General features: G+C 44.5%; 1 protein-coding gene across 2 annotated transcripts in view; it reads right to left on the bottom strand.

Moving 5' to 3' along the window:
- Nucleotides 1–26,066, bottom strand: part of pik3c2a (phosphatidylinositol-4-phosphate 3-kinase, catalytic subunit type 2 alpha) — a 133,411-nt gene that overhangs the window by 88,747 nt on the left and 18,598 nt on the right. Inside the window, exon 1 of one of the 2 annotated variants that reach the window (XM_038808063.1) lies at nt 17,099–17,303. The exons of the other annotated variant lie outside the window; for it this stretch is intronic. The gene's annotated coding sequence lies outside the window, so the exon portion shown is untranslated. Of the gene's footprint in view, nt 1–17,098; nt 17,304–26,066 lie in introns of those variants that run through there. 2 annotated transcript variants of the gene reach the window in all.

The following is a 26,066-nucleotide window of genomic DNA, read 5'->3' as shown; positions in this document are numbered from 1 at the left end:
AGGCAATGCAAGATTGCAATTCTAAAAAGTCCAGGGCCAGAGAGACCTGGGAGTACATGTCTGCAAATCATTGAAGGTGGCAGAAAAGGATGAGAAAGCTGCTAAAATGGAAAACAGGATTTTGAGCTTTATAAATAGAGGCACAGAGTATAAAAAGCAAGGAACCTATGAACCATCTTTGCAAAACAGTAGTTTTGACTCAACTAGAATATTCCATCCAATTCTGGTGACAACATTTTAAGGGCAGGGGCATGGTACTAGCTAAATTGATGCTGCGGAAAGCACGCCATTCCCGCAACCCAGTAGCCCCACCAAACCTTTTTGGACACCAAGGGCAATTTATCATGGTCAATCCACCTAACCTGCACATCTTTGGACTGTGGGAGGAAACCCACGCACACACGGGGAAAACGTGCAGACTCCGCAGACTGTGACCTAAGCCAGGAATCAAACCTGGGACAATGGTGAATCAACTATGCTATCCACTGTGCTACCGTGCTGGAAAAAAATTAAAACAGGTACAGCAAGCACGCAGGAAGGCTAGTAGCATATCGGCCTTATTGTAAAAGGACTGATGCACAAGAATAAACAAGTAATGTTGTAGTAGTACAGCGTTTTGAAGTGACCACATCTGGAGTACTGTTATACTTTTGATCTCCACATTTAAGATAAGTACAGTGAAGGTTTACCAAATTGGTCCCTGGGAAAGGGGATTTGTCCTCTGATGAGAGGCTGAGCAAATTGGGTCTAATTTCTCTGATGTTTAGAAGAAGGAAGGAATATTATTGAAATCGACAAGATTCTGCAGGGGTGTAGTCAGGGAATCCAAAATTCAGGGTCACAGTCTCATGATTTGGGATTAATCATTTAGGACTGAGATGAGAGGAAAATCACTTCACTTAAGGGTTATGAATCTTTTGGATTCTCTGCCCCAAAGGGCTGTGGGTGGATGCTTCTCATTAAGATTTAGATATTCAGATTTTTGGCCTCAGGGCACCAAGGGATGTGGGGACTGGCAGGGAAGTGGAATTGAAACCCAATATCAGCTGACTGGCAGAGCAGACTTGATGGGTCAGGTGGTCAACTCCCGTTCCTACTGCTGGTGTTCCTGTGGCACAGATTTCTGGGTAAAATGTTTTAAGAGTATGTGCTCTTTGCAAAGTAAGCAAGTGTTGCTGCAATTATACAGGGCTTTAGTGTGATGACACCTAGAGTACTGTATGAAGTTTGGAGAAGCTGAAAGGAAATTTTCTAGATTGATTCTTGGGACAACAGGTTTATCCTACGAGATTGATAGAATGGTTGTATATCATTTGGAGTTTAGAACAGAGGGATTAACTCATTGAATCTAATAAAATCTTGAGGGCTTGACGAGAAGATAGAGAGAGACTGTTTTTCCTTGCTGGAAATTCCAGAATTGGAGGTCAGGAGTCACTAATTTAGGGCAGATGAGAATAAGGTGCCTTCACACAGGAGGGTTGAATCTTTGCAATGCAACTATGGTCTTTGTTTGCATGAACATGATTGACAGACCATTTTCAATTTAAAACTCCCTTCACTCTAATTAAAATGTTGCAATATTCATAGAATTATAGAATTTACAGCACAGGAGGCCATTCGGACCCTCAGGTCTGCACCAGCCCTTAGAAAGAGCACCCTACTTAAGCCCATGTCTCCACCCCATTTATGTAACCCAGTAACCCCACCTGACCTTTTGGAAACTAAGGCGCAATTTAGCATGGCCAATCCACCTAATCTGCACATCGTTGGACTGTGGGAAGAAATCAGAGCACCTGAGGAAACCCACGGAGACAGTCACCAGAGGCCGGAATTGAACCTGGGACCCTGGAGCTGTGAGGTAGCAGTGCTAACCACTGTGCCACCCTTGTTCAATTGGGTAGTCCATCAGAGACTAAAGACAAATAAATATATCAGGAAGACTCAACATTAAACCTTGGCTGATCATGCCAGGTGACCTGCTTGTAAGTTTTGTTTCAAGATTCAGATATGACCAGTTTCTGAAAGCAGCTACATTAGCCTGCTATTGTTGCAAATTGGTAACGCTAATCGTGCTGACGATTTACTAGCATAATATTTAATAGACCCTTTTCAAAAACTATAAACCAAGCCATATACTCAAAGCATTTTTGCTGTCACAATAAGGAGTGAGCCCAAATAAAGTGACCAGGATTTTGTTCAACATTGGGATTCAATGACTGATTACCCAAATGTTGGTCAGATAAAGTTACTTTAGTTTCAGAAGGGAGAAAAGGCTGGTCTATCACAAAGCTACTACTGGTTACAGGGCCAGTCTGTAAATGGTAGTAGAGAAACAGGATAAGGTAGGTTATATCGCTGAGGTATCCAAATCACTTTGTTAGCACCAGGTAAAGTATACATAAATCAGTGCTGGAAATAGGTCTATGAATTTTGGTTGCCCCAAGGCTTTTACTGCTTTAATTTGAGGGAAACAAAAGGTAATCAACTAATTTATGTCAAACACACCACACAGAAAATTGTCACTGCTCTCAGGCAGGTCAGGTGGCATGATGTAATTTGTATACAAAGGTAAACATAGGTAACTCAAATCAAATGGCCACTGCTATCAGTTAATCAAACCCAAAGACAGCAAAATCCAGGAACTCTGAAGACACACAATACATTTATTCTACACAAATTTGAAGAATAATCTAAAACAGAGGGTAGCAAGGTGGCACGGACCTGGGCCGATTCCGGCCTTGGGGTGATTGTGTGGAGTTTGCACATTCTCCCAGTGTCTACATGGCTTGCCTCCAGGTGCTCCAGTTTCCTCCCACAGTCCAGAAATGTGGTTAGGTGAGGTTACGGGGATAGGGCTGGGTAATAGACCTAGGTAGGGTGCTTGTTCAGAGGATTCGTGCAGTGGGGTGAATGGCCTCCTTCTACACTATAGGGATGCAAGGGAATTGATGGATGCTGTGCCTACCCTATTCCTCATATGGAGGCCAAATATCTAATGTTTTGAGACTTGGGAAATGGTCTTTTGGCAGGTAACTCAAATCCAATGGCCACTGCTATCAGTTAATCGAACCCAAAGACATGGGATGGGAGTCCTGGCTCAAGTCATATTGCGTTTTTTGCACTGCCGAGCTGTACACATTTACTAACGTGTCTTTTGGGATGAAGAATGCATCAGTTATGCTTCAGCAGCTGGTGGATTCTGGTCCAGAGACTGAGCATTACACCCTGGCACACATTGGGTGTGCACAAATACATTCAACGGTATCTTAGACACAGGATTTACACCTCGTCAAGCACTGATTTAAAGCCAAGATCCCCAAACATTTCCCCTGATCAAAAATCAAATAACTGAGCCATCATCCAATTGCAGCAGCTGGATTTTGCTATGTGAAATAACTGTTGTGTTTGACGATAATAGTTACTGTAATTCAAGTTCATTTGTTTTTTTTTTTAAAAAAGGGAATCAATGAAATGGTTCTGAAAGAACTATATGAAGTTAAAAATTTTCTTTCAAATCGGATGTTTCTGAATGTCAACTTTCATAATCAGGAACAAAACTGTCAACATTAACCATCCACATAGTACTTTTACCCAGCAACACACAGTTAGGGGGTCAATGACTCAATGGTGTTTATCACGCATGGACTAAGGCCCATCAGCAATTTTGGCCTCACTAGGTCTGTAATCATTCCCGATAGAATGCAGTTAATTCCTAGCATTTTTGAAGTTGTATTAAAAACAGCATGCTTGTCGTTAACTCGCATTCCGGCTGGGGCATTAGTTATTTAAGAAAAATCTAATTCTGTTGAAAATAAAACAGCCTGTAGCGATAAAACACATTTCTAGAAGTGGTGACAGAAGTTGGTCATTCTGATCAACACAATCAAATTGGCACATAATTTCTCAAGTTTTGCACAAAACAGTGTGATAATGGAGACAGGATTAACACATGCGGAGGTGGTGTTGTGGACCTAAAAGCACTATTTTGCTGCAACCTCCTGCATTAACTTAAATAAGGCTTCAGAAAATATTGACCACACTAATGTTAGCCTGGCACAGCTGATAGCACTTTCACCCGAGTTAAAGGGTAGAGGCCCAAGGACCACTTTAAGCCTAATGTAGTTTAACAAGCCAAGCAGTTCTAACCCACCCAAAAGATTTAATTTAAAAAAAAGTTTAGGTCATTCCACGTTTCATTCAGCATTCCCCGACTGAACAAAAACAGAGTTGACACACAGATAGTTGCACCAGTTTTCATTAGAAGAGAGGTGATCAAGTCATAAATAGTTGGTGTTCACAAATGAAGCAATGACAGTTGAGAGAAACAGATTGCTTTTACTGACTGAAGATGAAATTAGGCACGGCTAGTTAGTTAAACAGGAAATTGAATTAAAAAGCGACCAGCTACGCCCATGCATGTTGGTCTGTATTGCAATGGGGATGGATTGCAGAAGTGGGGAAATGTTCTTACAAATTATAGGGCATTGGTGAGACCTCCCCTCTAGGTGTGTGTGTGTCTCTGTCCGTGTCTGTCTGTCTGTGTGTCTGTGTGTAACTAATCATGGCATTTGTATGGGGGTGGGGATGGAAAGAATGCTCGGATCCCAAACTACGGCAGCAATTTGGCCTGACCAAAATGTCTGACAAGGCCCCATCTGTAATAACCACAGGTCCACACCGGTACTCAATGACGTGACCTTTAAACTGTGGAGACTGTGACAGTCAGGGATCTGTATATGGGATCACAGATTACAATACTGGACGAACAGACTGAGGGATTGCAGCTAACAAAGGGCAATGAACTCAGGTACCTGCAGCTTAAAAACGTCCCACGAAAGGAGACAAGGACATACCTGCGACAGACACTATTAGAAGAACTACTGGACACAGACATTCTAGGCAGAGGGAACTGTAGCGACATGTACGAATAACTGATAATAGAGGGCCAACATCGAACTGGTCGCGACAAGGAGGAAGTGGGAGGAAGACCTGGGGTTCGAAATAGAGTAGGGACTCTGGAGCGAAGTACTACATAGGGCCAACTTCATCTCCACGTGCACAGGCTCAACCTGCCGCAACTAAAATGTGGTACATTAGAGCTCACTTAACAAGGACCCGAATGACCGGGTACTTCCTGAGGTACAGGACAGATGTGAACTGTGCCAAGGAGGCCCGGCCAACCACGCACACACATTCTGGTCTTGCCCTAGACTTGGCGCGTACTGGACAGCGTTCTTTGAGGCTATGTCCAAAGTGGTGGGGATGAGAGTGGAGCCATGCAAGTGACTGTCTTTGGGATATCAGACCAGCTTGTTCATGGGGAGGAGGGCCGACACCCTTGCCTTTGCCTCCATGATTGCCTGCCATAGAATCCTGCTCAGCTGGCTGTCAGCAGCACCACCTAAAGCAGCAGACCTATCGGAATTTGTCCAAATGGAGAAAATCAAATTTGCCATCTCTGGGTCGGAAGACGGCTTCCTCGACTGTTCCAGGACCTCTTTATGGCCAACAAATAAAAGTAGCCAGAAAAAAGTAGCCAAGACATGAGAGGGAAGTGAGGGAGAAAGAAAGAACGGGAAGAGAGACCCATGGCCGATACTGATGCAACACCGTACAGAAATAAACTAACCAAAAGTGTAAATAGCATCAGGGGCACCACCCAGATGCCCCTCCCACCCAATTTTGTTTTGTAAAAAAAAAGTAGAAATCCTTTTCTTGTTACGTGTTTTTACTTCCTTTGTTTTTGTGTGTGTATATATATTTGTAATTTTACCATGTACAAAACCCAAGAAATTTTTTTTTTTTTTTTTTATTAAATATAAAAGTCAGTCCCAATAGCTGAACCCTCACGTGCAGAGAAGCACTGATGGAGACATTATAGAGCGGAGCAATTATAGGCAAACTGAACCACGCCAAAGCAAAAAAATGGCTGCCATCACTATCACCGTTATATATTATGAACAGTGTGGAATATTAAAGTTCTTAGCTGTAGTAAGCATATTGACCTAATTAAATAGGTGGTTTATAATAAAATGTGCCCCTTGGTGAGTTCACCCACTGATGTGTTAGGCAGGTTGGTTCGATGTTGACTGCAACTGGATGCAGGGAAGCTAGAAACAAACGTCTGACACAGGAGGTGATCCAACGCGGTTTTATTTAACTATGGACTGCTGTACATGTTCAGCTGTGGGTTGACACTCTACTAATCCAACTGATGACCTCTCACTGGCTTGACCAGATTTCCTAGCTACCGCATGGTAATAGTGCTCACTAATTTGTGCACTCTGTCTCAGTAGCTGGGTCCTCAGAGAGAGGGAGTCTTAATGCCCTGTGGGCTTTATAGTGGTGGTGTCCTGTCTGGTGATTGGTTGTTCTTTGTTGTGTGTTCATTGGTCATCCTGTGTGTCAATCACAGCCTGTCCGCATATCATTATATACATGAGTGGATATTATGACACCCACATCTAAAAGAATAAAAAAGTTAGAGGTAACATTCATTTATTTAAAACATTCTCAAACCAAGACATGGTATGCATTAAGCAGGCACATTTTCAGAAATTGAAGATTCTCCAATTCTGATATTTGCTGTGACAAAAATCAATTCTTACCTACACAGAATTGTAATTTTCAAATTATTTCATACTAAATACATAACAGAGCAACAAAAATGGAAGGTGGGGGATAGAGGACATTGATTCGTATAGTCAGAATTTTATCCAGACTCAAACGTTATCAGCAAGTGGGCAGCATGGTAACACAGTGGGTAGTGTTGTTGCCTCACAGCTCCAGGGTCGCAGGTTCGATTCCTGGCTTGGGTCACAGTCTGTGTGGAGTCCATACGTTCTCCCTGTGTCTGCGTAGGTTTCCTCCGGGTGCTCCGGTTTTCTCCCACAGGGCTCCAAACGTGCTGTTAGATTATTTGGACTTTCTGGATTCTCCCTGTGTACCCGAACAGGTGCCAGAATGTGGCAACTAGGGGCTTTTCACTGTAATTTCATTGCAGTGTTAATGTAAGCCCACTTGTGACAGTAAAGATTATTATTATAATATAGCTCCGTTCTCTCGCTCAACAGATGCCGTCAGGCCTGCTGAGATTGTCCAGTATTTTCTGTTTTGATTTCAGATTCTAGCATCTGCAGTAACTTGCTGTTAAGTGATCCAGTTTTACATCGAAAAGGTTGTTCAAACACAAGTCAGTATGCTTTGCGGAATACTGGCAGATTTTGCACAGTCAGTTCAATTGGAGAAATATCAGGGGTTTAAGCAAACAGAAAATAAAGACTTGCATTTATAATGCCTTAAATGACCAGAGCAAACAGTACTTTGTCGCCTGTTTGTGATCTTGATTGAGGGAAAAATATTGACCAGGACACCAGGGATAAGCTACCTCCCACTCCCTCTGCTGCTCTTTGAAATAGTGCCATATATTCTTTAACGACTACCTGCAGCAGATGAAGCCTTGCTTTAAACATCTTTTCTGAAAAGTGGCATCTCTGATAGAGCAGCAGTCCCTCAGTATTGCACTGGATTGTTTGAAGAATAAACACTTGAACCCACAACCTTCTGATTCAAAGAAAAGAAGATCACCAGAGGCTCAAGTGACACTGATGATGTGAATGATTCTACCAGATGTTAAAAATTTTAAAAGTAAAATCACGTCCAAACCACCTCCAGTATTGAATGGCAAAACTAGAGATCTGATAAGTACACCTTGTTAACGCACCCATTGGAGACAGAAGTTCAACCCTGGGAGCAAGCAGTAGAGTGCTGACAGTGTTTCCTCAAATTATCTGCAACTAAATAAGCAGCGGGAAAAAAATAGCTTCCGATTGATACTATTTTTTGCTTCTGCTGGGGTGTGCAGATGGCAGAAACCATTTGAGGATTTACCCAAACGTCAATTCACTTGTATCCTTTCTGAAACCACTTAGAAAAATTTAAGTTTTCAAAATGTTGGTTTTATTTTGTCTCGCTGCTCGTCTCTGGACAGCTAGACCGTTTTGCTTGCAAAGTAGAATACACGACGAAGATTACACGGTTCTCTGTGTTCTATAAACAGTTTCATGTTGCAAACTTTTATCTGGGCTTGGAACCTTAATGAAGAAATTAACCTTTTTCGTACACTATCCAGCGAAATCGATGTTGCTTGTAGCTGCAGCATTTATTGCCCATCTCATTGTGGCAAGTTTGTTTGGTGTACTGCCGTCTTGAAGCCGTTCGATACAACTGATTGGAGACCCAAGGGATTTTGGGGGAGGCGGAGGGAGAGAACGTTCCATGAATTAAGAAGTTCTTTTTGACATCACTCTATGTTCTGCACTCACCACTAGAGAAAATTGCTTCTATCTACCTTATTTGAATCATTTTAAACATCTCAAAATTAGGTGAATCTCTAACCTTCTTTATTCAAGGTAAAATGCAACAGCACTTTAGGTCACATTTATTTACTGATACTAGATTTTATTTCCAGAAGTAAAAATGAAATTAAATTCTCAAACTGTCATTAGCGGATTTGAACTCATACTCCAGATCATTAGTTTACTCATGTAGCCAGAGCACTAAAATACCTTTCCAAAAAAAACCTACTAAATCATAGAATTTACAGTGCAGAAGGAGGCCATTTGGCGCATCCAGTCTGCACCGGCCCTTAGGAAAGTGCACCCACTTAAGCCCACAGCTCCACCCTATCCCTGTAACTCAGTAAACTCCTCATCCCCGCCCCCCCATACCTTTTTGGACACCAAGGGCAATTTAGCATGACCACTCCACCTAACCTGCACATCTTTGGACTGTGGGAGGAAACCAGAGCACCCAGAGGAAACCCATGCAGATCCAAGGAGAACATGCAGACTCCGCACAGACAGGGACCCAGCGGGGGAAATCGAACCTGGGACCCTGGAGCTGTAAAGCAACAGTGCTACCGTGCCACCCTTTATAGAAGTTTTCTTTAAAAATTAATAGAAATTACGGGTTGCCCCAAAACCGCATTGTGGTTGCATATCACACATCCAAGTTTCAGTCCTTTTCCAATGCAAAAGGCAGCTTATATTCCAATTAGGGCTGCTTATATTTCAATCAAAAGGAAGAATAACCAATAATCAGCAGAATATTCATTATGATCAAAATACGAATCGGTCCTGCAATGGCAAAAGCCAATGTGCTTAAACTAAATCCTCCACTGTAAAACAGTAAACAGAATCAACCATAAGAGAAATTTACAGTTGGCTACTGTACCTCACATAGCGTTTCCAAATAGCCTGTATTTCAGGGCTAACTGGACAACTGCCACAGCAGAATATTTTTGCCCCCTAGTATCAGAGGAAGTGGCGAGGTGGAACAAAGCAAAAATATATTTTCACCTGATGCTATTAGATGATTCAATTGAAATGTAGACAAGGGCTTCCACCGGCAGTGATGTGCTGAGCGAATGCACATCAGGTGGCTCTCCTCCCAATCGGACCCAAAATAGCGAATTTTCCAAAATTCTTGGCTCAAAAAGCCACCCAAAACTCCTTAAAACCCAAAAGGCATTAGCAGCGAAGAAGAAGAAAAGATGCCAGCAAACGGTAGCTCAAAGGGCCGGCGAAAAGGCAGAAGCGGCGGCAAGGGGCAGGAGCAACGAACAGATGGACCAGCAGACACACAAGGCGAGGCGGAGGCCCTGGCGAACCAAGAGAGGGGGCGACCAGAACAGGAGAACATGAACAGGCAGCGGCACCCCCACCACACAGGGGGATGGATGGAAGACATCCCGAAGCAAAGAACTGACTGCCGTGAGGGAGGCAATCAAAATGGAATTCCAGGTGGTGATGAAAGAGGTGGTGATGGAAGCAATAGCTGGCCTCCAGTACACGGCCTGGGAAAGAAGGTGGAAGCCCAGGAAAGGACGATCCTGGACCTGGAAAGGGCGGCAACCGACCACAGTGATAGGATCGTGGCTCTGGAGACCGAGGTGAAGAGGTTGGTGGTGGCCCAAGGGAATCTGACGGGAAAGGTAGAGGACCAGGAAAACAGCTCCATATGATAGAATGTCCGTATTGTGGGACTGCCATAGGGGGTGGAGGGAAGGGACCCAACGGACTATATTGTCCAAATGCTGGGTGAACTTGGTTGGGAAGGACAGCTTCCCAACACCCCCCACAAGAACACGACAGGGCACACAGGTCGCTCCAGCCAAAACCTGAGCAGCTGAGAGCGATCATTGTGAAGCTGCACTAGTACCAAGACTGGGAAAGGACCCCGAGATGGACCCAACAGACAAAGTCATGCTCGTGGGAAGGACACCGAATAAGGGCACAAAATAAGCATTTATCAGGGCATTGGGGCAGATCTAGCAACAAAAAAAAAAAAGGGCCAAATCTAATAAGGCAAAATCAGCACTCTACAAGAGCGGGGTACGATTCGGCATATTGATCCGGCCAGACTCTCGGTAACTTACAAAGGATTACTTTGGCACCCTGGTGGAGGCCGAAGAGTTCACAAGAACCAACAATCTAGAGAAGGAAGGAACAAACGCGGCAACGGTGAGAGCAACGGGGAAAAAAGACGGAAAGTGGAGGACGAAATGGGATCAAGATCTGTTGCATGGACTTGTTTGCGCAGGATGTGTTGTCTCATTCTCAGACTAAAGTAGGAAGACAGAGAGAGGGAAACAAGGAAAGGGGAAACAGGAGAGGGCGGGGGGAGGAAGGGAACGGGAACAGGCAGACAGGACAGAGACAGAGCGGGACCAGAACAAAAGAGGGGGGGGGGGGGCGAATATAGATGGGGGGGCAGGGACTCCGAACCGAAAAGGGGCAGAAGAAAAGGAAAGGGTTGGCAGCGAGAAAGGCACAGGCCTCAGCAGGCATGGAGGAGGCCGAGAAATCAAAATGGCGCCGCAAGCAGCCACTTGAGGATCCTTAAACAAAGGGAGACCCCAGAAGGCAGGGGCACACCCATGTGGTGTACACACAGTTGGCAGGTATGTTGGGTGCCCCCCATGGTGAGAACGGCGACCGTAGTCATTTTGGACGACCTCCTAACAAAGGGAAACCCTGGACTGCAGGGACACGTCCACCAGCTAAGTATGGTTGGTCCCACAGGACCCGGGGGGTCAGAAATCCCCCACCAGGATAGTCACTTGGAACATAAAAGGGACTCAATGGCCCAGTGAAAAGATCCAGAGTCTTTGCCAATCTGAGAGCCTGAAGGCGGACATAGTCTACCTGCAGGAGACACACGCGAAGGAGAAGGACAGACTATTAGTATGGAAGGGCTGGGTGGGGCAGACGTACCATTCATGCTACGGGATGAGGGCTGGGGGAGTAGCCACACTGACCAGCAAGAGGACAAGATGTACCGAGACCAGGACGGTTACAGAACTACTGGGAGGGTACGTCATTGTCAGCGGTGTCCTAGATGGGGCACCGGTAGTCCTGGTAAATGTGTATGCTCCCAACTGGGACAACACAGATTTTAAAAAGACCATGGTGGAAATCCCCCAACTAATAAATGTGGTGGGTGACATTTACAGGACGCCCTTACTGACCGATCGAGACCCAGAACGGGAAAAAGACAGGCATAGCTAAGGAACTGGGAGCATTTATGGAGTAGATTTATGGAGTAGATGGAGGTTCCGACAACCGGGACAAAAAGAATTCTCGTTTTTTTTCACAAGTGCACAAGGTATATACCCGTGTCAATTTATTTGCAGTGCGGCAATCGGTGCTTCCAGGAATTATAGGAGAGGAGTATTCCGTGATAGTCATCTCCGACCACGTTCGCACTACATGGGTGTGAGCTTGAAGACGGGCCGTGCATAGCGCCCCACAAGGGAGGCTGGACACAGACCACCTGGCCGACAAGGCCTTCTGCCAGAAAACATCACAGGCTGACTATATGAGTAACAACCAGAATGGGAAGGTCTCACCCTCCACGTTTTGGGGTGCACTGAAGCCAGCGATTAGAGGAGAGATCGTAGCCTACAAGGCATAGGGAAGAGAAGGTGACCAGACAACAGCTGATCGACTCCATCTTGGGAGGTCGACAGAAAGTACTCAAGAGGCCCCGACCATAGAGCTGCTGGCGGAGGGGAAATAGCTACAAATGGACTTTTAACCTGCTATCCACCAGGAAAGCAGTGCACCAACTCCGCCAGACATGGTGGACCTTTTGCGAACACGGAGAAAAGGCTGGCCACCTACTGGCTCACCAACTGAGAAAGCAGCCAGCGATGAGGGAACTAGCGCTGGTGAGGGACAACAGAGGCAGACTGGTAGCGGAACCAAGAGGTCAATCAAGCATTTGAGACATTCTACAGAGGGCTGTACACCTCCGAACCCCCGAAGGGGACGCAGGGATAAAACAGTTCCTTGGCAGACTGGAAATGCCGGTTGCGGGGTGCGGACAGATTGGGAGAGCTGGAAGCACCAATAGATCTGGGAGAAATCATGGACGGCATCAGCTCCATGAAGGCGGGGAATGTGCCGGACGGGTTTCCAACTGATTTAGACAAATAATTTGCACCGGTCCTGGCACCACATCTTAGGGACATGTTTGCAGACTTGCTGGCAAGGGGCACTTTGCCTCCTACGCTAGCACAGGCCACAATTTCATTGTACCCAAAAAAGAAAAAGACCCGATGGAACGTGGATCATATATACCCATTTCACTGCTGAATGTGGATACAAAAAAGCTCGCAACGGTCCTGGTAAAAGGCTGGAGAACTCCGTACTGGAGGTAGTCACTGAAGACCAAACAGGCTTTGTGAAGAGTAGGCAACTCAAAACTCACTGCGAATATCAGGCAGCTGATGAATGTAATAATGACCACGCCCCCCCCCCCCCGGGAGAACACACCAGAGGTGATGTCTCCCTGGATGCAGAAAAGGCCTTCGACATGGAACTACCTCCGAGGTACTGGAACGGTTTGGGCGAGGAGCAGGATTCACTGCCTGGGTGAGACTCCTGTACAATGCTCCCAAGGCAAGCTTTTGAACTAACACCACCGGCTCTGAATACATCCAGCTACAAAGGGACACAAGGCAGGAATGCCCATTGTCCCTGCTCCTGTTTGCATTAGCAATCGAACCCCTGGCGATAGCCTTATGGAGGGGTGCAAAACTGGAGGGCACCCAAAGAGTAGACAGAGAGCACAGAGTCTCACTCTATGTCAGGGGTGGGCAAACTACGGCCCGTGGGCCGCATGCGGCCCGCCAAAGGTCTTTATGCGGTCCACCAAGTCATAATTTTTAATTATTATTTTTTTTAAGGTAAATGGGGGGGGGGGGGCTGTTGGGTTACTTACTGGTATAGGGTGGATACGTTGACTTGAGTAGGGTGGTCATTGCTCGGCACAACGTCGAGGGCCGAAGGGCCTGTTCTGTGCTGTTCTATGTTCTATATGAGGCGCCCAGAATCATAACCGGGTGAAGTAATTATTTTACTTAATATACTATGCGGCCCTTTAAAATTGTGAATTTCTGAATGTGGCCCTTGCACGGAAAAGTTTGCCCACCCCTGCTCTATGTAGATGATGTGCTCCTGTCCGTCCCAAAGCCACAGGGAGGGCTGAAAGCAATCATGCTGATCCCAAGAGAGTTCAGAACCATCTCAGGTTACAAACTCAACCTGGACAAAAAGTGAGGCATTCCCAGTGAACCCAAACGGGGGATGGACAGAGCTGGAGGGACTCCCGTTCAATATAGCCCAAAACAGAGGCCGATACCTGGGAATCCAAATAGCCAGAGACTGGACATAGATCCACAAGTGGAACTTGACCAGCCTGGTGGAGGAAGTCAAAAAGGACTTAGAGGTGGGACACACTCCCACTCTCCCTGTTGGGGAGAGTGCATACGATTGAAATGAGCATGCTGCCAAGGTTCCACTTCTGTTTAAGTCACGAATCCCCAAAGCAACACTGCGAAGGAGGAAAATTAAGGGAGGCCTGGCACTGCCAAATGTGCAATATTACTACTTGGCTGCAACAGCGGAAAGAGTGATTTGATGGGTGAGGGCGATGGGCGAGGGTATGGGTGCAAGAACCCAACTCGGAGTCGGTACAGATGGAGGAGGCCCTTTGCAAGGGAACGACCCTCTGGGCCCTGGCCACGGCAGCACTCCCTTCCACCTCGGCGCAATACACATTTTAACCCAGTGGTTATGGCCACACTGAAAACGTGGGGCCAACCAAGACAGCACTTCGGGCTGACCAAAACGTCCCCCATGGCCCCCATGTTAGGTAACCACAGATTCCCACAAGCCACGCTCGACACTATGTCTTAAAAAAATGGAGACGGGACGGGGAATGCTGACAGTTAAGGACTTCTACATAGGGCACAGACTAGCAACGCTAAATGAACTGATGGAGGAACAGGAATTGCCGACAGGACAGGAAATAAGACTTACAAATACAACACTTCCTCTGCAAAGAGGCAGTAGGATACCCCTGGGCCCAGAAGCCCACAATATTAGAAGATCTATTGACCATGGACAGCAAGGAGGGGGGACTCTGTGGGAAAATAGATGACAGCTACTGGACAGAGCCCGAACACCACTAGTTGAGGCCAGACGGAAATGGGAGGACGAACTGGGGACAGAAGTGGGGTGGGGAGTCTGTGGAGCGAAGCACTGAGCAGAGTCAACTCCATCTCCTCCAGCGCAAGGTTCAGCCTCATGCAGTTCAAACGGGTGCACAGAGTATACCTGACCAGAACCCGAATGAGCAAGTTCTTCCCGGAGGTGTAGAACTAATGTGAATGGTGCCAGAGAGGGCCAGCCAACCACACCCACATGCTCTGGGCATGTCCCAAACTTTCTGGGCTCTGGACAGCCTTCTCCGAGGCAATGTCCAAGGTTGTAGGGCTGAGGGTGAAGCCGTGCCCAAATGTGGCAATCTTTGGGGTATCAGAGCAGCCAGAGTTATACATGGGGAAGAGGGCCGACGCCCTAGCTTTCACTTCCCTAATCGCACACCAGAGAATCCTGCTCAGCTGCCAATCAGCCTCACCACCCACAGCTGCAGACTGGCTAGCTGACCTTTTCTGAATTTCTCCACCTGCAGAAGATCAAATGCGCCATCCGAAGGTCAGAGGAAGTTTTTGTTACTGCATGGGGGCAATTTGTTGATCTGTTCCAAAACCTATTTGAGGCCAACAACAGCCAGTAGAGGAGAAACTGCAAGGATTAGCGAGGGAACAAACAAAAGGCAAGGAGGAGAAAGCCAAGGATGCACAACATAGAGGGGAGGGGTAAAGAAGGCAGAGAGCCCGAGACAAACTAAGAGGGACAACCCCACCCCCACTCATCCACAAAAAGAGCACGGCTGAAGCTGACGAAGAAAGAGAAAGGGGGGAAAAAAAATAGGAGAAGGGGGAAGCACACCCCCTGATCGACCAGGGAGGACACGCCAAACTAGATGGCAGCAATCTGTAAATAGAGTAATGCAAGACTAAAGCCTTTTTCTTTACACTGTTCAATAAATAAACATGAACAAGGGGCAGCACAGTGGTGCAGTGGGTTAGCCCTGTTGCTTCATAGTGCCGAGGTCCCAGGTTCAATCCCGGCTCTGGGCCACTGTCAGTGTGGAGTTTGCACATTCTCCCCGTGTCTGCGTGGGTTTCGCCCCCACAACCCAAAGATGCGCAAGGTAGGTGGATTGAACGCGCTAAATTGCCCCTTAATTGGAAAAAAATGAATTGGGTGCACATGAACATCAATGTACAAAAGGCCGAAAATGCCATTAAAAAGGATATTTTTTAGAAATGGAGACAAAATCCACTCCTTCCATTCAGCAACTTAATAGTGTGAAGTTGCATGGTCGAACCCAAATTCAAAGCCCCCTTAGCAAATGATATTAATTGATAATCCACCTGCTGTGCCAATAGCTTACCCATATATCCATTTCCTCCAGAGTTACCAGACCCTAGCCTACTAAAAAAAATTACATTCGTGAGTAATAATGGCCTGATTAATAATGGCATGCAACACAAGTAATCCAATGCTCTGTTCTCCCCTAATGCATAACCTGACCCGATAAATATCTAAGCACACAAAGATAGCAATACGATAAACTCGCTTTTAAGTTCAACTTTCGACAGCAACAGGAAACTGGCTGCATTACAAGATCCATGGGTTGCAAAAAAAAAACAAAATGCTTTGGAGGGAGATGAAAGAACATGGAAATTTGTAAAGAAAATGACTGGCTGGGTGCCTGAACAAATAGGAGCCTTCAAATGTTACACTTTGCTTCCTTCACAACATAAAGATAGCACAATTTCTGGAACTGACACAGCATTTAAACACAAAGTACCAATGTCAAACTGATAAACAAATTCATAGTTAGATCAATTTAGGGAGAGCAACCAAAAGCTCAGAACGATATGCTTATTGTACATTCGGATGTTTCTTGGGAGCTCCAACACTTAACCAATAGAGACTGGCTACCTCAAATGAAAAATTCACAAAATGATAAGGAAACAGCATACAGTGCAGATGTCATCCGAGATGATCGGACAAAGGCTCACAGCTTTGGTGGCTTTAAAATTTTGCTGTAGAAAAATTAGAAGCCAGTTCCTTGTGCGTCCTCAACTTGGTAACAAATTATTTATACTGGACTCCAATGTGGAAGAGAAACAAAACTAAAAGAAAATTGTTGCTTCGATATGTTTGCATAAAAGACAAGTAGTTCCCAACTTCTACGCTCAAGGCAGCAAAAGAACAATAAAAAAAACAAATTCGATACATATGTTTATTCAGCACAGTGAAGGGTTAAATTGAAACCGTTATCCTGTCTGGTCAGGTTACAGATTCTCAATTCCCGAGGATGCACAGTGTCGGAGTTCCCATAGACTGAAGTGTACAGCAAAAACATTAAGCTTTTCACTTTCTATCTCCACAACCTCAACAGACCACTACCGAATTTAACAGAGAAGGCTGTGTACCGCACCATGTTTCATTAATTATTACAGTTCCCATAGAGACCGATTGACTGATGTAAAGAAATTGCATGGTGGGATTTCAAGTTAAGGGCTTTTAACTTTGACTAAAACATTATTTAGTAGGAATTAATATTCTAAAGAAAAGGCATCCCTCAATTGTGTTTTAACACCACAACATACCTCACAGGAGCCTCTCTGCAGAATTGTAGATCTTTTCAGTAACAGTCCAAAGTCACTCCCCACTTCCAACAGGTTCACTTCTCCCCATTTACTGAGCTGTAATGGCCAGCATCCGTCGACAACCGTTTCCCTCTGTCTTCTGAACCCCAAACCGAGCTGCGCAGTTCACCCCAATGATTCCTTCTAACCCCACCCGTCAGGACAAAACTCAGTTCTTAAGATTCATGCTGGAGGACCAGCTGCCATCAGCATTCTGCCTGGTGGCTCACTCGGAACAGCCTTTTCCCTGTTGCCTGCAGCTATTATGTATCAGTTCCCCCTCCCCCAACTGCCAGACTAACCCCCTCCCTCTGTTCCTGTTCAAAGTCTCGGGAGACAGGAAGTCTACAACACCAAAAACACCTGCTTCTGCCTTTACTTTCCGGTATTAAACCGGGAACGTGCATTTTGACCGCACTCGAGCTAGGCTCCTGGTAACCAAGCCATGCCGGCTTGTTATTGGGAACCCATAGATTGTATGACTCTTAGTCCCTTTTTCAATGAAGGAACAGTTTTTTAAAAAACTACCATTTTACAAAAACTCACAATCGTACACAATCCTTAGCTAAATATGTGCTTCGTAATGCAACATGCTCATGGACAATGACCACCAGCCAAGTTGTTGGCTTAGCCTCCACTTCAGAACGGACACCAACACAAACTCTAGGCTGCACCATCTAAAATCAGTGCCATGGGCCTCGTTCTCCTTGCTCCAAAAGACATACTATCTGTGTAAATGATAAGTCAAACCGACCCCTCACATCAAGACAATAACAACATACTTGCTGACCCTATTGATGCATGGCAGCAGATTAATCACAAAATTAGCACTGCCGTGGGTGGAAAGATCACACGAAAGATGGTATGTTTGTAAACAAAAATAGTTAAGAGTACTGTTCAAACCAATAACGGGCAAGGAATACCAGAAGCAAATGTGCAAAGCTTTATTTAAATTTATTTTGGAAACAAAACAAAATAGATCAGTGCCCATTTCATATCATCTCCCTTCCGGAGAAATAAACTTCCATACATACTCCCAGCTTCAAAATTACACTTGCGTACCAATAACTGGAATCCCAGTAACTGGAATCCAAATCATTTTTTAAAATAAAAAAAAGTTAGCTGGCAGAGAATTCAAGGCTGTAATTCAATTTTGCATATAACCATAAAGCCATCTTTATTGTGGTTTAAGAAGTCCACAAGAATCCTGTCCCCCCGAAATAAACCCCTGCACAGCAGCTTGTCGAATGGCATTTACTGACAAGTCTGCCATGCGAGTGTCAAAGGTCCAACACACAAAATAGGCTTTCTTTTTTAAAATCACCCAGAACTCTCACCTTTTAGTCGTGGACAATCCAAGTCTGTAAAAGGAGCAAATGAGAACAATTCCATTCTACAGCCAAAAGGAACAGGAATTTTACTTCTGCAGAGAACCCACACCAACCAGTTCCTTACTAATTAATTTTAGGGTTTCAGGTGGTGGCTTATTTTAGGTAATTTTGTTCCACTCAAAAAGGTAGACATGGGAGGTTACTTTTCATACACACACTCACACACAGTTATTGCAAGCTGTTGAAAAGGCATGCAAGGAACGGAAAGAATGTGGAGTGATTTCTCACGAAGTTCACACCCCTATCAGCAGGCCAAGAAAATTGCTATAAATAAATTGAATGCAAACATTCAAGATGAAAGCTTGAAGATGAAATTCTGGTCAAAGCTGGAATAGAAAGTTAGTTAGCTTCTAAATACAGGTATACAAAACAATATTGAGGAAGTCAACATTACTGCCTATTGCCAAAAAAGGAATTACTGACCTTTTAAAATCAACCCACACCTTGACAATTGGCAGCAGCAGTTTGAAGTGACATCAAAACAAAACACTGGAAATATTCTGCCACGTTGTGTGTGTGTGTTGGGGGGGGGGGGGGGGGGATCTTTCATTTACTTTGAGCTCGGTGGGAGGGGAATTTCTGAATAAACATGACGGGAGATGAATGTATGGAACACAGGAATCGTCTCCCCCCCCCAATCGTTCTACCTCCTCCTCCCACTAGTCTCTTGCATTCTTCAGAGACTCAGGTGATAAGGAAGAAATATATTTTCCAGGATGTAAAGTAGCCAGAAATGTAACATTGGTGAAAGTAAAACATGAGCAAAGTATTTCTTACCTGAAATTAGATTTCAGTTTCATTGCAAATCTCAAATCCCCCAATCACTGCGGAATCGGAGACATGCATTACAAACAATTCATTATTATTGGTCTGAAGTGACGGTTAGAAGGTGGCAGCAACAAAAGGTGATGAGTAACCATCAACTCCACATTTTATGTTGTTTGGTGGGTGTGAAGGTGGGAAAATAATAATCTTTATTATTACAAGTAGGCTTACATTAACACTGCAATGAAGTCACTGTGAAAATCACCTAGTCGCCACACTCCGTCGCCTGTTCGGGTACACCGAGGGAGAATTCAGAAAGTCCTATTCACCAAACAGCATGTCTTTCGGGACTTGTGGGAGGAAACCCACGCAGACAAGGGGAGAGCATGCAGACTCCGCACAGACAATAACGCAAGCAGGAATTGAACACGGGACCCTGGCGTTGTGAAGCAACAGTGCTAACCACTGTGCTACCATGCTACCCATATTAGATTGGCTACCAATAGAATCTCCTGCTCGTTGTTAAATTCAAAATATCCCAGAACACCAATTGAATAGAGAGAAATCAACCTTGCCCGGCATTCTGCATCCTGGATTTTCACACTGCACAAAGACCATAGGTGCTCATTAAGTGCAAAAAAAAAATCCAGACAACAGTAAAAGTCTGATACCAATTCAATCATAAAGAAAAGCGATCAACTCAAATCTTAGTGGCCAGTCTTGCCATTCAAGGAAATACTTAACAGGTTGGATTTTGGAATTTTAAGTTTTCATCTATTAGAACTTGGACGGCACTGAATTTCATTTCAGAGTCCGTGAAATGCTCTCCAAGATTTTCATAGTTATTGGAATCTTCATAGAATTTACAGTGCAGAGGAAACCAGAGCACCCGGAGGAAACTCACGCAGACACAGGGAGAACGTGCAGACTCCGCACAGACAACGACCCAAACCTTGAATCAAACCTGGGACCCTGCAGTTGTGAAGCAACTGTGCTAACCACTATGCTACCGTGCTGCCCCATCTTGAACAATTGATACGTGATCTGCTAACCTCTTGAATTTTTTTCACCCACCCTTCATTCCCAAATTTCCTTGTAAACCATCAATGGAGGTTGTGAATTTGCCATGTGAGAAACGTCTGGGAAACAATTCTTTACTCATCTACAGTTCGATGCTCCAGCAGATCATTCAAAGCATTCCAGTTGAAATTCTGCCCATATAACACCAACTGTATTTCAAAATACTCCACTGCATAAAAAGCACTTTGAGTAGACTCGGTCACATAATGCAAGAACCTCCTTTTAAAAATCCCTAAATTACATACTGGAGCCTTCACAAAGAGAAAACGTCAAAATGTGAAACAAGTTCAGATTACGCTCTAATGAATTTGTTCTGCAATGTCTATTTTACATTCCTATATATTCCATTGGGACAACCTGTAACTGATTTTGCAGAATACCAAATCAGTTTCAAATCAAAATTACACAGCGCTTTAATAAAAATGTGTTTCAGGGATGCAAAATAATAGTTTGAAAATGGCTGCATTCTCACCACATACCGGATGCATCATAACAGAGATCAAATATTTATCAAGAAAGGAAAAAAATATAACGTGCCCACCTGAAAAATAAGTGAAGAAATCATGTAGGTGTCCACAAGAACAGCAAACATATGGAACCCTGAAAATAGGAGCAAGAGTAGGCCATTTGTGCCTACTCCACCATTCAGTATGATCATCCAACTCAGTCACCTGTATCCGATTTCACACCCCCCCCCTCCCAAATATCCTTTGATCCTTTTAGCCACAAGAGCTATATTTATAACTTTCTTGAAAACAATGTATGTATACACATTCATTAATTCCATGACCTTTGAATTAACTTTAGCCAATATAAATTAACTTTCTAAATGAGCTGCTACCAATGTTGGAGTAGAGAGTGCAAGTGGTGAGGAAAGGATTCTTTTCATGTACTAAATGATCTGTTTGAGCTGCACGCAGAAAAATACTTTTCACTGTACCTCGGTAGACATGACAATAAACAAATCCAATCCAAGATGGATGGAGTTCAGGTACAATTACTGAATGGCAGAACAAACTCAAGGGGTTGAATAGCCCACTAATAATCTTAAACGGTCTCATGTAGAGGAATAGAGGGCATATATATATTTGGCAAAAGCTAGGGTTAAGGTTATATAGAATGGTTACAATGCAGGCTATCCAGCCCATCATGCCTCAGCTGACCCACAAACTAGAAAACAAGAATGAGAATTTAAGTGGACATGTCAGAGCACTGTGCGTCAGTTAAACCTGGCAAGGATGAGGTTGATGGGAATGCAAGATTTCATGCAGACTGAGATATTTTATGAGTCGGAACTTATGGATGAATGATGCAGGGAAACCAGCTGGAAGGACAAACTCTTCAGTTGAAAAAGGGCATAGGTCTAGGTTTCCCCAACCCAAGTGAACCAAAGGGAAAAGAGGAAGGCAATGGTGAAGAGGCAAAATAACAAATTTCTCACAACCAAGCAGCTGTGGGAAGGGAAGAACATGAAACTTGGTCAAATAGCTTCTTAACGCAGCTCAAGATGGCAGCTGGAAGGCTGAATGACTCAAGACAAGAGAATGCTCAAGAGGATGGCTTCATTTTTTTCCTTAAATTCAACTTGAACACGCATCGGCATCAGTGGCTACTTGTTCATGTCAATCAGAAGGTTTTTCTCAAGCTTCACGCCGAGGGCTGAGCACATCGCAGGCTGTTACTTGGTAGTTTGGCGCGGAGGCAAGCGCCACACTGTCAGGGGTGCCACCCTTTGATGAAATGTGAAACCAGATCTCTATGTTGAGGCAGAGATTACATGGCCTTACTCAAATAACTAGATGTTCTTAGGGTCCTAGCCAACATTTATTCCTCAATTAATATCACGTAGATAGAATATCTGGTATAAAAGGGAAAACATTAAGTGCTTTGTACATTGTGTAGTGGGCACCAGTGAGGTCAAGAAAGGCAATAATTAAATGCTTTGACCATGAAAAGAATTAACTTGCATTCGTACAGTACAATCACATTCATACAGCACATCTTAATATAGAAACAAATCCCACAGCACATTATGACCGAAGAATAAACACCAAGTCAGAGGAGCAGGCAATACAAGATTAATAAAACAAAAGTTTGGTTGAAGGGATGAGTTTTTAAAGGTCTTACAAGAGTAGGTGTAAAAGCAATGGGGTTTTAGAGAAATAATTTGAAACATAGAAAGCAGGAGGAGGTGGTGGTGGTGGTCATTCGGAGCCTGCTCTGCCACTCAATATGAGCATGGCTTTTCCTCTTCCTCAATGCTCTACAACTATAATGCAGAAGAGGCCATTTGGCCCATCAAGTCTGCACTGGCCTGCTGAATGAGCACTCTACCAATGGCTACTCCGACGTCCCATCCCTGCAATCTGTGCTTTGATCATGGAAAATCCACCTAACCTGCACATTTTTTTTCCTATAAATTTAGAGTACTCAATTAATTTTTTCCAATTAAGGGGCAATTTAGCATGGCCAATCCACCTAGCTTGCACATTTTTGGGTTGTGGGGGTGAAACCCACGCAAACATGGGGAGAATGTGAAAACTCCACACGGTCAGTGACCCAGAGCCAGGTTCGAACCTGGGACCTCGGCGCCGTGAGGCCGCAGTGCTAACCCACTGCACCACCGTGCTGCCCTCTAACCTGCACATCTTTGGAAGAAACTGGAGGAAAGCCACATAGGCACGGGGAGAATGTGCAAACTCCACAGTCACCCAAGGCTGGAATCGGACCCGGGTCCCTGGTGCTGTGAGGCAGTTGTGCTAACCACTGTGCCATGGTGGCACCTTCTTCCCATGGCCCTCGATGCCGAGAGTCTAGAATTTCCAAGTGTGAGCATAATAGGCTGAAGGCTCAGCAGGCCAGTGAAAGGGTGGGGCTCATAGGAACAGTTGAGGCTATTAACAAAAAGAGGGCTTAAACACAATTAAAACGTCAAATCTACATTGAGGGCCGGGAACCAATTTCATCATTTAGGACAGCGTGAATAGGATAGGACACAGTCTGTGTTTCGGATTTAAAAAATTTTGGGGGGGAAAAAAAAAGAGTTACATGCTGGGATTGTCGAAAGCATGCACAATGGTTTCACCAGTAGTTTGGCCAGGTAGTGGAGGCGCTGCAGGTAATATTATATGATGTTATGACACCCTGGGTGAGTGCATGGTCAGTTCCAGCCCCACAGACCCCAGAGTCACAACATAAGTGACTTAACCAATAGTGCGTTTTCCTGAGAACTTTAACTCCTGACTGCTCCAATGAGTTACTGACACCAGATCTATACGTAAAATATTAACAAACTCTTTATTTATAACAAGAGAAAAGTTCAACGTACAAAAGGAAATAATTGGCACTATGGCCCACTCGTGTACCTATTTCCAATATCCTCTCCCACCTCCACCTAGACACATACAAAACAGACACTCGCAAAGACATAGGAAACGGGTTAGAATAATGGAATGGAAGGAAAAGGTTTGAGATTAATCTTCGCAGCTGTGGCCCTCATAGGCACCAGTCTTCTCAGAATGCGACCCTCAGGGAATTGGCCCATACAAGAGATTCAAGTTGGTAAAATTCTGACCTTCGCCCACTGGATGGAGCCCACATATCCCAGAATTATTACTTGAACTCTAAACCAAGAATTTTACAATGTCTTCCATTTGCCCGACCTCTGTACAGAAACATCTGATATATTATAAAAAGAGTGTTTTCAGATTGGATTCTTCGCAGCCACACAGGATTTAAGAATCTCAGACCTGGTTGAGACTGCTTGTAATCGTTCCCTCCAGAAGTTTCCCTTCACAGTTCTGATTGCTCTCTGTCTTCTAAACAGGAGAGAGAGTGAGAGTTTCCAAAAGGAAAGTCCTGGGCAAGTCCACTAAACCAGGGATGTTTCAGCACCTACAGTCTGTAGTTTAAGCAAAAATGTCTGTGTTGTAGCAACTGGGTAGCTCTGTTGCTTCACAGCTCTAGGGTCCCAGGTTCAATTCCGGGCTTGGGTCACTGTGTGGGGAGTGTGCACGTTCTCCCTGTGTCTGCGTAGGTTTCCTCTGGGTGCTCCAGTTTCCTCCCACAAGTTCCAAAAGACGTGCTAATAGGTAATTTGGACATTCTGAATTCTCGTTCTGTGTACCCGAACAGGCGCCGAAATATGGTGACTAGGGGATTTTCACAGTTATTCCATTGCAGTGTTAACGCAAGCCTACTTGTGACAACAAAGATTACTAGCAAGAAGATGGTAGATCAAAGACAGCCTGCAGGACAGGGGTTAAGAAGAAAACAAAGGGTTTACAACAGTATCCTTACAGTGGACAAAATTAAGCAGTCTTTGCAACGGGGAATGGTGAAAACACAGATTAAGGCTCTAAAGAAAATAAAACGTAGTTTTAAGGGATTTATATTTGTTTCGTTAAATGTTAGAAATTAGGTATAGTTTTAAGTGGGTTTAATTTGATGTTTTTGTGCCTGGAAGAGCAAAATCTATAATTGGATTTGTGCTGGACAAAGGTATTTGTAGGTGTTGGTGTTGGTTCCATTAGAACCGTAATTCTATTGTGTTCAGAGAGGGCTACAACATGAAGAGTAAATAAACCAGCACTGGTTGCTTAGCAACTGGGGCCTTGCAAGGTAGTGATGCTTTTAAGTTTTAGCTAGTTCCATTGCAATTGGAGACAGGTAGTGAGAGAGAAGGCAGCTCACAGCTCTGCTCGAAGCAGTTGGTTTAGAATGCTGGAGAGGGAACATCTGCCAGCTTTTTGTTAGAAGAGACACGAGACACAATACCACAGAGTAAATTGCTAAGAAAACAAGTGCAGCTAGTTAAGGAAACTAGATAAAATTTAAGAAGTGAGAGGTTAACGGTACTCGAACAGAGAACTGTTCAGGAAAGACATTCAGAACAGAGAAGACTAGCATTGCTGCCTACGGCGCTGAGGACCCGGGTTCGAATCCCGGCCCTGGGTCACTGTCTGTGTGGAGTTTGCACATTCTCCCCGTGTTTGCGTGGGTTTCACCTCCACAACCCAAAGATGTGCAGGATAGGTAGATTGGCCACTCTAAATTGCCCCTTAATTGGAAAAAATAATTGGGTACTCTAAATTTTAAAAAAAAAAAGAACAGAGAAGACAGAGACACTGGGAAGATACCCAAGGGGGTTTTCAGGTTTGAGAGATTTTACTGCAGCCTGTGGAATGAAAGTTGAAATAATCATGGAAATCGGCAGCTGGATTTCAGAGTTTGTGTAAAAGTTCTCAAGACAAAGCAAACCTAAAAAGGGATGTGTAAAATCCTGGACTGGATTCACTGTCAAAAGTAGTACAGGGCTTTTTTTTTTTAAAGTGTGATTTGGGAAACATGATCTGGATTTCTGAATGCAAACCGCTAAGGACAGCATAGAATCCCTGCAGTGAAGGAAACCATTCAGCCCAATGAGTCTGCACAGACTCTCCAAAACAGCGCTCTACATGGGCCCATGTCCCCACCCAACCTTGGACACCCAAGGGGCAATTTAGAATGGCTAATCCACCTAACCTGCACATTTTTGGATTGTGGGAGGAAACCAGAGCATCGGGAAGAAACCCATGCAGAAGCCAACTCCACAGCCAGTCACCCAAGGCAGGAATCGAACCCGGTCCCTGATGCTGTGAGGCAGCCGTGCTAACCACTGTCACCGTGCAGTCTAATTATGTGAGAAGATTTTA

Source organism: Scyliorhinus canicula, chromosome 9, assembly GCF_902713615.1.
Source record: "Scyliorhinus canicula chromosome 9, sScyCan1.1, whole genome shotgun sequence".
NCBI lineage: Eukaryota > Metazoa > Chordata > Chondrichthyes > Carcharhiniformes > Scyliorhinidae > Scyliorhinus > Scyliorhinus canicula.
The sequence above is the reverse complement of the archived record's forward strand: the minus strand, read 5'-3'. Positions and strand labels throughout refer to the sequence as shown.